The sequence below is a fragment of the Microtus oregoni genome, unplaced genomic scaffold (genome assembly GCF_018167655.1).
Source record: "Microtus oregoni isolate MIOR12 unplaced genomic scaffold, Mior012 000011F_ref0000422, whole genome shotgun sequence".
Lineage (NCBI taxonomy): Eukaryota > Metazoa > Chordata > Mammalia > Rodentia > Cricetidae > Microtus > Microtus oregoni.
This window is the reverse complement of record NW_024543070.1, coordinates 31,357,265-31,370,248: the sequence shown is the minus strand read 5'-3', so window position 1 is coordinate 31,370,248 and position 12,984 is coordinate 31,357,265. Positions and strand designations below refer to the sequence as shown.

The window sequence follows — 12,984 nt, the reverse complement described above, 5'->3', positions numbered from 1 at the left end:
TCAACAAGGAATTACTCATCTATCTCATCTTACCCTTTCCCAAAGAAGCTGCTTCCTTTGTGACAGCCTAACTTTTGTATGAAAGAGATAAGTGTGAGTTTTGCTACCCTGCCCCAGACAGGAGTGAAAATCTGGAGTAACTACAGTAGGATTGAAACTCACTGCTAAAATGTGAAGTGACTGTGTTACACTTGAGTCTAGATGGGATAATCAAATTTTCATTTATAAAAAAAAAAGCTGTGTTTAAAGGGGAAAAATGAAGGCACATAGTTTTTTTCAATATGATTCTAATTTGTACCCATTCCAAACACCAGTCATGATGTATACGGGTGTGTGAATGTTCAACTGGCTGGGTACATTAACACACTTCTAGGACCAGTCTTCTTTAAGACAAAACTTTCTGTTCTAGTAGCTCTTATAATGGGCTGTGATAACTCATTTAAGGTTGGGTTTACTCTGGATTAGTTTTGCACCTGAGAAATGTTTATTAAAGAGGCACTGTTTTATGAGGGGAACACTTCTAATGCTTCATGGCATCCTGCAAGCTAATTTATTTCCAAGGTCACAATCCATTGGAGAGGAGTGTACAAATAAACGTCTAATAATAAGCGTTTGATGGAAATAATGACAATTTCCAATTCCCAATTTGATTATTCCTTATGAATTTAACCTTAAAGCTATTACAGTCTGTTTAGTGTCTAAATATTTGATGAACAAAAGCACTAAGTTTCCATTTGCCAAATGCTTTTGTTTAAATTATTGTTCAATCTTTATGTTGAAGAGATATATACACGACACATGCATGTAAATGTGTATGTATAGTGTGTTCACATATATGTATGCATGTATGTATATGTGGAGGACGTATGCATGCATATGTGTGTGTACATTCCAGTGCTTCAGTGTGATGACACACATGTGTGAACGTAGAGGTCAGAAGAGAACCTTGAGTGTCTGTCTGTCTTTGACTTTCACATTGCTTGAGACAGTATGTTTTGTTGTTATGAGCAAGGATAGTGGGTCCCTGTGTTAGCTGTTTGGATATACTAACATCTTTTAGCTCCAGTCACTTTTAGAACAAAACTTTTCATTACTGTTCTGGTTTTAAATTCTCTTGTCTTTGTCTTTCCTCTCCTAGTAGAGGAGCTGAGATTACAGATGCAACCTACCATGTCCAGTTTTACGTAGGTTCTGGGAATTTGAAATCAGGTCCTCAAGCTTGTGTAACAAGCAGTTTACCCACCGAGTCATCTCTGTAGCCTGCCAGGGCACTCTTATAAGTCAAGTATTTTAAATAGATGCAGATACAGATACAAACACTCCACAAATCTGTGTGGCATGCAGAATTCTAAGATACTCTTTATTGAATCAAACCCTTATTGAGTCCTCTTAAGAGTGACCAGAACCTTGAACTTGGTTCTAATTATTATGATGTACCCAAAGGAATGGAACATCACTATTTATATCTTAATAAACAGGAAGAAAAACTCCCCTAACCTGGAAGAAACCTGTGTCTTGATGTGGGAGGACTGGTCAAGGGGCTATGGTGGCAAAGAGCCACACTGTGACTCCTGGCTGATGGCCAGGGAGAGAGACTGAATTCCATTACCAATGTGTGACCTTGAAAGACGGCCTTGATCTCTAGACAGAAACCCATCCTGGCTGATGACTAGATTGCAGTTTTATGAGATGCTGAGCAGAAACCCCTGCAGAACTGTGCTTGCATTTCTGATCTGCAGGAATTGTGAAATGAATGCAAGTTGGACTTCCAAAGTCCTACACACTGACAGCAATAGAAAACTAGTAAAAATACCAATTCAAAGCTACCAAAGGCTCTTCCTACACAGAAGAGATATTTCATGTGCAGTGACAATCTCATGATCGCAGAACGTATAGAGGAACTTTGTCATTTTTTATCCAATGACAAGGTCTGCAGAAAGTCAGTCAGTCCTGACAATACTGGTTGGGGAGGGGTGTATTCCATGGTCAAGGCTTCCCATCATATTTAATTTTGCTTTCTTAATGATTGTGCCAAGTTAACATTCACTGCTCTGGGTGAACTAAATGATTCAAGGTATGTTTTCCACAAGGTGATATCTTTTAAGTGGAAGTGGAAATGTCAATCAAGTTATATGTTAGCTGATCTATCTTACAGTCTGTCTCACTGCCATGAAGCCTCCTGTGATGGTTACTTTTCTCATTGCTGTGAACAAAAACTTGTTATCAAGAAACTTAAAGAAAGAGGAGTTTATTTTTGGTCATGGCTTAAGAGGATACAATCCATTATGGCGGGGAAGGTATAGCTGGCGAGCACTGAGCACCTCCTCGCTCCTGCTTTAAAGGACCAGCAGAGAGTGGTTGACTGAAAGTCATGCGTGCCTTTGCCCTCAAAGTCCAGCGGTAGTGATGATGTACAGCTAGTCCTTCTCTCCCCAAACTCTAAACTTTCCCAGGGACAAAGTGCTCAAATCCACGAGTCTATGGGAAATGTTTTATATTGAAACTTTAATCCTTCCTGTGCAAGTGCTGTTAGGATCAATAAAACAGGACCTCGTCTAACAACAAGCTACATTGGTTCTTCCTGCCGCTTTCCATCTTCTCGCTCCCGCCATTAGTATTATCCTGACCCCTAGATCCATAGTCTTTAGTTTAGGTTGCTGAAGATGCCTCTGAACCCCTGTAGCCCATGCTGAACATAACAGGGATCCGGATAACCTGGGACTTAGATTTTTGTCTGTTCCCAGTTCAAGTTCTAAGTTGGTTTTCCAAGTTAAAAAGATGGACGGTCCCACAGTCCTCTCTGCCCTTTCCTTATGCTGTCTCTTTGCGCTTTTGTTTCTTCAGACAGGGGATTCCTGACTTTATAAATCTGTGTTAACATAATATTCTCTTCCCAAACATTAACATGACCAATTTTCCCAAACCCTTCACATTCTTAATTTGAAAATTACCCTACCAGGCTGATCCTTCTCTGCTTCTCTGCCATTCCTTCATTTTCTATCCCAATTCAAGATTTATTTCTTAACATACTACAGTTATAGTCATGTTGTTTACTCTCTGCCTCCTTTACATGGAAGACTAAAAGCATACTTTCAACTCAAGGTATTTTCGACACATTTCTGCAAAATGATGGAGCTTCAGATTTAGTGGTATCATATGCATTTTGAATTCTCATTAGTAAGGAGTCTAAACAATTCAAGAATGGCATACGCACATCCTTAGGACCATTCTTAGAATCGTGGACAGGAATTTTGAATTATCTCCTAGCGCTCCAGGTAAAGGGAACCTCCCTCCCCCCACACAATGGCTCACTGGCTTTCCTAAGCATTTCTGTCCCCTCCATTGTGGAACCTGCTTTTCATAATGGACTACTGATCAGAATGGCTATTCTAATGGAGGAATCCCAGAGGAGAACATGTATCAGCCGCGAAGTAGTCCCCTCAGATTCCCTGGTGGTCATGGGAAGCAGGAGAAACTCTTGATGTGTGAAGTGACTGTCACCACTGTCAGAGCACTGTTGTGTGGGGAATGAACCACAGCCGGAAGAGAAGGCGGCTTCTTCCAGCACTCTCGGTACTAGTGTGCCACAGCCAGAGAACGGCATTTCTAATCAAACCTCCATGTATAAACGGCCAGAGAACACATCTCAACCTAGAAGCTCGAGGTGGCAAATTTTTGGCGTACTTGAACATTGTAGGAATACACAAGAAATTAAAGGCTATTATTCAAAGTGTCTAGACTTCATTTATTCCTAGGATTGTGAAACTCTCTCTGCTGCACCTTGGTCCACCATAAAGGTAGCACTATCCTCTGTCTATAGAATTAATTTTAAACAAGGCATACTTTTTCTTAAAGGGCTTCTGCAGCCTTAGTTAAATCACTGAAGGCCTGAATAAAGTGATAATAAACTGAGTTCTAGGAGAGCAAGGCAGTTCGGAGGTGGGCTGGAATTCCTTGCTTGCTCTTGGGCCTTAAATCAGATTGCGATGATAAGGTGTGGTAATGATCTAAAGCCCTGTGCCATCTTCTCTGCCAGGCTGCAGACGTTACTATTCCTGAATTAGAGAAGAGCTACCCCTCCAATTATTATTTTAACTCCGTAGTCATTCTCAGTTTAGATTTAGGTCAGGCACCCAAAGTTCCTCTGCGATCTGAGGGATGAATATCTAAGCCCCAGCTCAACACATTATCATCAGAGCCTCATCCAGAAATGCATTTTAGGACACATCGGGAATTAAAAAATATTTTGATTATTGCCTAGTATGGGGAATTGTGTGTTTGTCTCTGTAAGAAGCACTTAAATACAGGCGGCTCAAATGTGGCAAAATGCAGCCCCACACGGTCCCAACATGAGCTGCAAAAACCAAACATTCAGGCATGAAAAGTCCTTTCTCCACCCTCAGTTATTGTCAAGCTTCATCCCTTTTTCTGCAATAACTACAGGAAAGCCACAGTGGCTTCAGCCATTTGCATCTGAGGAAGAGATGTTTTGCCTTGGTGATATAGTTAATGAGTCTAAAAATATTCAGTATAATAATTCTGTCAAAGCCCCCACAGTCTCCTCAATGAGCGGAAGCCTGCAGGATTCCGATGGGGAGCCGAGTAATGAGCTCTCAGCATCCGCTCCCACACCGTCCAGGCGAAATATACTCGGGCCTCCATGGTTCCGCATCATTAGCAACATGAAACAAAGACACATGCTTGACTTTAATAAGCGACTAAAGTTGCTGGCTTACTAGTCTGCTACCTCACGTAAACTCTCTTTCAGGATTTCAAAACAGCTCTTTGCAAGGAGCCAAGCGGTGGAGGGGGCGGGGGGGGGGGGGGGATCGGGGGTTTGCAATCAGAGTTTGGTTTAATTTAATGTGGTAAATGATTGAGCAGAATGCGGGGAGCAGAGGACACAGGAAGTGATGAGTTTCTGACATCAAGTCTCCTGGGCTCACTGCAGCTTGCAGTTGCGCTGCTGGAGACGATGGTTACGGTGGGCTGCAGTGATCAGGGCTGTGGGCACGTGGACTGGGTTTCACTCGGTATGCTTGCTTGCAAGACAGGAAGTGAACAAGCTTATTTCCCACTGGGAAAGGTTCAGACATGATTAACTTGGGCATGACCAAATAGGTCAATAATATGACAATGAATTTCTATCACTATAATTAAGTGAGAAAATTTGTGTGATTTGTTCTTCATGTTCTGCACACCCCAATGATGCATTAGCATGGATTCATTTAGTTTCTTTCATTAGATGAAATCACAGAGCTACAGTTTAAGATAGTGAGGGCTCAATTTGAATACTTAAAAGTTATTTCTGCAAAACAGCATTGCAGTCTATACTGTATCTTCAGCACAGGCTTTTTCATACCAGCAATGAGAAAGAGATCTGAACTCTGTCACACCATGCATGCTAATTGCTTCCAGGGTGATAGTCTCATTCCCTTTTAGATCTCACTAAAATCCGTCATCAGGAAAAATGAAGACTTCTCACACAGAATGAATTGGCAAAAATAAATGCATCACATTGGAATATTTAGATTCAAACTCTTACTTATATACAATTTGTCAATTACTAAAATATTTCTACTTTTTCTCAAACTGAAAAAGTTCCTAAATATAATCCCCAAGTTCTACTCGTCTACCCAGGCCACAAATCCACCTCATTTCATAGTATTCTGGAAATTTTCCTTCCTTCCCTTCCCTTCCCTTCCCTTCCCTTCCCTTCCCTTTCCTTTCATGTTTATGCATGAACAATGTGCATATTTGTAAGTATGAATAGGCCAGAGGTCAACTGTAGGTCTGGCTTATTCCCCAGAATGCTTTTAACTTGCTGATTAGGCTGGGATCCATTCACCCAGGGATCCACCTGACCCCACTGCTCCAGCACTGGGGTACTGCAGTTACAATTACACACAAACACATCCTTTTTTTCTTCTTTGACATGGGCTCAGGTCTTCATGGTTCTATGGCAGACATTTAATGATTATTTTCCCATCTCCCACAAAATGAATGCTTAATATTAATTTAAAAAGAGAGGGCCTGACTTCTGGCTTTACATAATTGAATGCTGGAATCTAAATATTGGTGTCTATTGTCTTTAAACTCCATTGTTTTGTTTTGTTTTTTGTTATCACCAGAATAACCTTCAATCAGTTTTTCCATCATAAGGCTTAATTTTTTTTCTATAGTGCTGCAACTGTATATTGTGTAAGAAGGATTTTAAGAAACATAGGCAAAAATGAAAGGAAATTCATTTGGTTATAGTTATGCAGAAGTCTTGTCCAAAATTTAACTGCCACTCTAGATGGGAGCTGAGATTGACTTTTAGGCGATTGTGCTGGTCAGTTTTTGTCAGCTTGGTTCAAATGAGTCATCTAGGAAGAGGGAACCTCAACTGTGAGAATGTTTCCACCAGACTGAGCTGTAGGCAACTCTGTAGGCACGTTTTCTTGACTATTGACTGATGTGTGAGGGCCAGTCCACTGTGGTTGGTTCCCCTTTGGTTAGGTGGTCCTGGATGATCTAGGATGTGGGCTGAGCTAGCAGTGAGCAAGCCCCTAAGCAACATTCCTCCATGGCCTCTGCTTCTGCTCCTGCCTCCAAATTCCTGCCTTGAGCTTCTCTCAATGATGGACTCTGATCAGGACATGTAGCCCAAGTAAATCCTTTCCTTCTGAAGTTGGTTTTGCTCCAATCCTTTATTACAACAATGAAAAACAAAAGCAAGAAAGGAATGGAGGAAAAACTGGCAACATTTAGTGTGGGTAACCCCACACGATATTTCAGGGAATAGACTGCTGGGGTTTTCAGCTGTTGTGTTCCAAGGAAACTCATCTAGATTGCTTTTCTGAGGTTTAGTTCCATGCTGTCTAGTTTTAATTTTCTTTGCTCTTGGAACTCAAAATTAACTTCCCAATGTGGGTTTCTGTTATTTCTGTCACCTGCACCAAAGCTCTTTTTTTTTCAACAGCTGCTGTGGTCCTTTATGTCACAAGCACTTCAGGACCCAGCCTTACTTTGCTGGGTCTGGGAGCGATCAGTGTGCTTCTGATATCTGAGGTCTTGTCCCCATTTCCCAGTGTACGGTAAAACTCTTTGATGAAGAAGATTGGCAGCAAAAATCAAACTTCATTGTTTCACGACTTTATTATCTTTGGCTTTCTCCTCTTAAGGTGGTGGACCATATGGAAGTTCATACTCTATCCATCATGACACAGAGGCAGGTACGGTGGACTATATCACATGGAACATTTCATTCTTTTAATGCATGTCATTTTATAATAAGATCGCTATGCTGGCACACATAATTCTATAACAAAAGGCTATGGTTCATTTTTACATTACAGTTCAAATTATAATAGCCACTCCTATTTAGACATGCTTATCTACACTAAGGTCACCTTTCATAAAAAGGTGTGATTCATTTGGGGGAATTTATATTTGTGGTAATAGCATTCTCGATCAGCAGAGTAAGGATCAATGAAAACATGCTCCTTTGGGAATAAAAGCAATATCTGAACAAACAGCTCTCACGGAATTTGAGAAACTGAGCGACATCTCTTGATGATCTTAGAAGAGCCAATTCAAGAACAGCAGGTGACCATCCTTGATAGCAACAAGCTCTCCTGTCTCTGGCTTCTCATAAACCTCAAAACGCGACAGCCCCCAAGCACAAGACTTCAGTTGTTTTTGAGCAATGGGTATAGTACAGTGTGTTTGGAGATCTTCAAAGAGAAGACCCATTTCCAGGAACTGTCACACTTGATTTGCCCAAAAACTCCTTGGAGAAATCTAGCCGTCCAGCAATCCTGATTAATAGGAAAAAATTACACAGCATCCATGGGCTGAGAGTCTGAGGGGAGAGTCTTATTGATATTGTTTTTATGTAGCTTGCTCCACACTCCACGAAGTATATTAGAATAAAAGAAATTGAGACTCAAGACTGGCTGTCCTCAGTGTTGCGAAGAACATTAAAACCAGAAGCCTATGCTTACTCCTGTGTGTGACATCAAAACTACAAAGACTGTCAAAATTCATATGAGGCATTATTGAACCATTGTCTAGAGACTCTTGGCCTTGCCGATAATTCATTTGAAGGTTCTCTTAATTGAGTGATCACCTTTTTATTATCTGGTGTTCCAAAGTTGTTAGTCTCCATGGATGCCCTGTTGTCTTCCATGTAAAAGAATATCGCCACGTAAATCCAAAATAGTTAGCATTCTGTTTTGATAATAAAAGGCCTTTAGAAAAATGTTCCAGAAGTGTATAAAAACAATTAGGGTTTATTATTTACAATATCTGTGCTCCAATATTTTGCTTGGTTCTCAAAATCTAAAATGACTGGAATGTATGTGAATCCCTATTTCTAGCTATGTATGTAAATCTCTATTTCTCCATTCTTATACATTTTTGACTTAGAGTTGTAAAAAATACAGCCTTATTCTGACTCATAGGGTAATCTATAATTGCAATTTTTCTAATTTGCTAGCTAAAACATTTCTAAGTGAATTTATTGAAAACATTTCAGATTGTCTTTTTTGAAAATCTATTCATATGCATGCAGCTGTGTATGTACATCCGCATATGTTTGAGTATACATGTATGTCAATGTATGCATGGATCCATATTCACACATTTATGTGGCCACTAGAGGATGACAATAGGTATCTTCCACATTCAATCTCTGTCTTTTGTGTAGAAGCAGGGTATCATGCTGATCCAGGAGCTATAGAGTTGTCTAGTCTAGATACCCAGCTTGGCCAGGGATCCTCTGCCCTTACCTTCCCAGACCAAGAAATTTAGGTAAACTGCCACATCCACTTAGTATTTATATTGGTTCTTAAGATCTGAACTCTGGCAAATGCTTCACGCACAACAGTATCTCTCCATCCATATATTGCTATTTTAAATAACAGATCCATATATTATTTTTAAAATGATATGTGCTTTTGTGCTGTTATACCTCAGGATACCGGGAATATCGTTTTTAAGAAATGGCATGTATTTCACGTGTGTCCTGTGTGGCAGTGAGAATTAACACTCCATGTTTATGAAGTCCTACTCCTACGAATCAAGAAGGGTGGAAATATTTTTTTTCCTATTTACCATGTGGGACTGATTCTAAGAAGTCATGAAAGCCACTGCCACCTGGAGGCTTCTCACAGGTGCTCTAGTTTAAGTGACACAACACAGAAATACAACACTGCTCCAGACACAGAAATCTGAACCCAAACAGTAACATTGAAAGAACACCTTTGGCACATGTAATGTCTGCCCACAAACTTTCTGTATTCTGAGCTGGCCCTAAACATCTGACATTAACCTGTGTCCTGCATCTTTTTCTGTTAATCACTTCTTTTCTCTTGAATATTTTTCGTACTATGTTTCTGGCACTTTTAACCTCATATATAAATATTTTAAAACTGTGCCTCTGTTTAAATACCATAAAATGCTCCTTCGTTGACTGCTGGTCTACAACAAAAGCATTACCCTCTTGCTTTAATTTGTTTTCATCTATAACTTCTGGCAAGTCAAGGCACTGGGAAAGACAAGTGGACACGGGGCTTCCACTGCTAACCAAGATGATCGCTACCAGTCACAAAGGGAAAATCAGCTTTTCCAGTGAAGTGTCACTCAGCATGTTAACCAACTCCAGGACAGGCCCCACACCCAGGAAAAAGTGGCCAACAAAAAGGAACTTGTTGGTATACGTTTGTGGGCTGTCTGGTTTTCTTTGCTTTGTTTGGCACATTTTTTTTTTTTTTTTTTTTTTTTTGTATAACTGGTCTTTTGCCTGTTGGAGTTTGATTTCATGGTGTTTTCGTTTGTTTATTTTTTTGTGGCAGAGAGAAATAGAGATGGTGATAGGGAGATAGAAAGAGTGGGAGAGGAGGGTGAGAAAAAGAGAGAGGGAATGTTCGAATTATATTTTATAAAAAACTAATAAAAAAGATATCCTTCCTGTAAAAGAAAGTAAGTTGCTTATTAAGAAACTATTGATTTGGGGAAATGGAAATCAAGGTAACAACAAATTTAAAAAGCATGCAAAAGTATACAAAGACTTGTTTAGACATATGGGTCTGACATATAGAAATATGCAACAGAGTGTACCTGAGGTTAGCCCTTCCTGAGGACTGTGCCAATGACATGCTTCTGTTTAGAAAATGATTGTGAGAATATGTCAAAGATAGTAACAGTGTTCACTGAATAGAAGTAACTGTAGATATTGGGCCAAACTGAGCTAACGAAGGTGGAAGGATGCTGTGGAAACACCACGTGGTTGGAGTTAAAATAACTAGTTTTAATTCTGAGGCAAGAGCTCATGCATCCCAGACTGCCTCAAACTGGATGTGTAGATCACAATAACAAGCCACATCTGATGCTCCTGTCTCTAGCTCTCCAGTGCCAGGCCAGGATTGCAGATGTTCACCATTACACCAGTTTATGAGATGCTAGGGATAGGACTGATGGCTGTATGCATGATGGGTAAAAGCTCGACCAAATGCACCACATCTGTAGCTCTATAACCCAAATTTTAAAATAGGAATTCTAGCAATGACTGCGTGGTTTTTAGAGAATGAGAATGTCATTTGATAAACATGCCAGATAAAGACTGTATTGGTAAAGCTATAAATGAGTGTGCAGATATTTAGCTGTTACCGTAACAAAACACTACAGGTATTACATTATATAGAGCATCTTTAGTCTGCTCCATTATTTTAGAGGTTTACTCCATAGTTGCTTGCTCTCAATGTGCCCATGGTCCACGGAAGCGGCAGAAGCTCATGTGTGTCACAGAGGAAGCTCCCAGTGCCAAGGTCTAGTCAGGCAGTGAATGAAGACCGGAAACTAGCATCCCACAATCTACTTTGAGGGAAAGTCCACTAAGATCTCCCACAGGCTCTGTCTCTTGAACCTTTCACTTCCCTTTAACAACTCCATTGCCTAAGGACCAAGTGTTCAACACAGTAGAGAAGTCCTTGGGGATAATTATCCAAATGACAGCATCAATCTTGTCTTAAAACATGGTATACAATGAATACCAGTGAAGATCTTATATAAAGGAATATCTAGTAAGAAACAAGTGCCTTATTTTCCATTACACTATTTTCTCTGAAAATTATTAATATCTAAATGCTTAGTCTGATATCCCTGCTGTAGAAACATTGAAATTCTAACAGGAATATTCACAGAATACCAGACTGAACCTGTCAAAGCAGTATTCTGCCGTAATGATGAAGAACATCAAACCTATGCCAGAGAGCTTTGCTTGGGATTTTGGCTTTGCCACATGGTAGTTGTGTGATGTTGCCTCTATCACTGCTTAGGGAGAAACACTAAGTTAGTCAATTCATGTGAAGAGGTTAGAGAAGTATGTGGCAAATGTTAACTCCTATTTCAACATTTACAAAATTAAATAGCATAACTGAATGTTTTGATTTGAATGCTATTTATATCTTAAAACCAAAATAATTTATAGTCTGTGTATAATTCAAAAGGTGTTCTATTTCTCAGAATACTATACTCATTCTACATGCAGAAATGTTTTGAATGGGGAATCCATGAACAGATACACACAAACCATACACTCATCCTAAATATACCTCTCCCTCTCCTTCTCTCTTCCTTTCTGTGAATCTGAGGAATAAAATTGGAAAAAAAACTGTTATATGTCACTAATAGTCAGATACTTCAGTATTCATATATTACTTAATCTTCCATTGTGCTTTTAGATTCTTTATAAATTATTTATATTATTTATATAGGTGACCACAGGAAATACATTTAACTACTTGAAGTCTGGTGAAAATAAAACCATATTGCATAGATTCACAGTGGAAGTTTAAGTAATATACTCCTTAAGTTATATTTTCATTATTCTAGGGGGCTGCAGAGATTGGTAATCTCATATTCTCAATTATGGTAAATCATTAAAATGTTAAGATCAAGGATGAGAGCCGGGCGGTGGTGGCGCACGCCTTTAATCCCAGCACTCGGGAGGCAGAGGCAGGCGGATCTCTGTGAGTTCGAGACCAGCCTGGTCTACAAGAGCTAGTTCCAGGACAGGCTCCAAAACCACAGAGAAACCCTGTCTTGAAAAACCAAAAAAAAAAAAAAAAAAAAAAAAAAAAAAGATCAAGGATGAGATTTTTATCTCTGTAGCCATTCTGAGTCTTTAGTATTAAACACAACTCAGAGTATACAGCAGGTGCTCAATAATAATCTGCTATATGAGAATTTAGAGGTCTTGAATACCTTCTTTATGGGTCCTGTCAAGAACCTTAAGATAATAGCTGTTTTCTGTGTTTTTCCTGAAACAGGAACACTGGAGTCTAAGTCTCATGAAAAATCTATGTAAAACCTGGATAAATTCCATCTCAATTGCTAAGTCCTTCATTTGTATGATTTCTCAGGAACTGTCATAAAGTAATTCTGTTATATGTAGTTAAATATAGCTAAAATATTCAAGTTGTCTAACACATTCTGACAAAAAAATTCATGGATGACTAACAAACATGTCAGAAGAATATTGCATGGAACTTTCCAGAACTCCACAGAAAAGCCTACAGATTAATAAAAAATATTAGTATTTAGGAATGTAAAATCAATGTGTCCATGTAAGGGAAGCTGAATTAGGAGGAAGTAGTAGCAAGTTTTGCTTTATTTTCAAAGAAGTAGGTGATTTTTGAAAGTATTGAAATATTTTATGCTTGCATCTCAGTATAAAACTCTTCAGCTTTTTTCTTTGACACATATTGTAGTGTTTCCATGGACATATGACCAGTAATCCTCACGACTGTGACGGAGACATGAGTGGGATCCCACAGCCCATTCAAGGCCAATTCTAAACTCTGGGTCTTTGTATCCAGAGTAGCAGTTTTTAACATGTGGGTCATGGCCTCTTTGCAAGTCTATACCTCTAAACGTATGTATATCATAATACATAGCACAAAATTACAGTTATAAAGTAGCAACGAAAATGATTTTATG

At 39.3% G+C, this 12,984-nt stretch overlaps 1 protein-coding gene across 1 annotated transcript in view; it reads right to left on the bottom strand.

Annotated features, from left to right (window-relative positions):
- Positions 1 to 12,984, bottom strand: part of LOC121453584 (coiled-coil domain-containing protein 178-like) — a 316,272-nt gene that overhangs the window by 60,361 nt on the left and 242,927 nt on the right. The window lies entirely within an intron of this gene.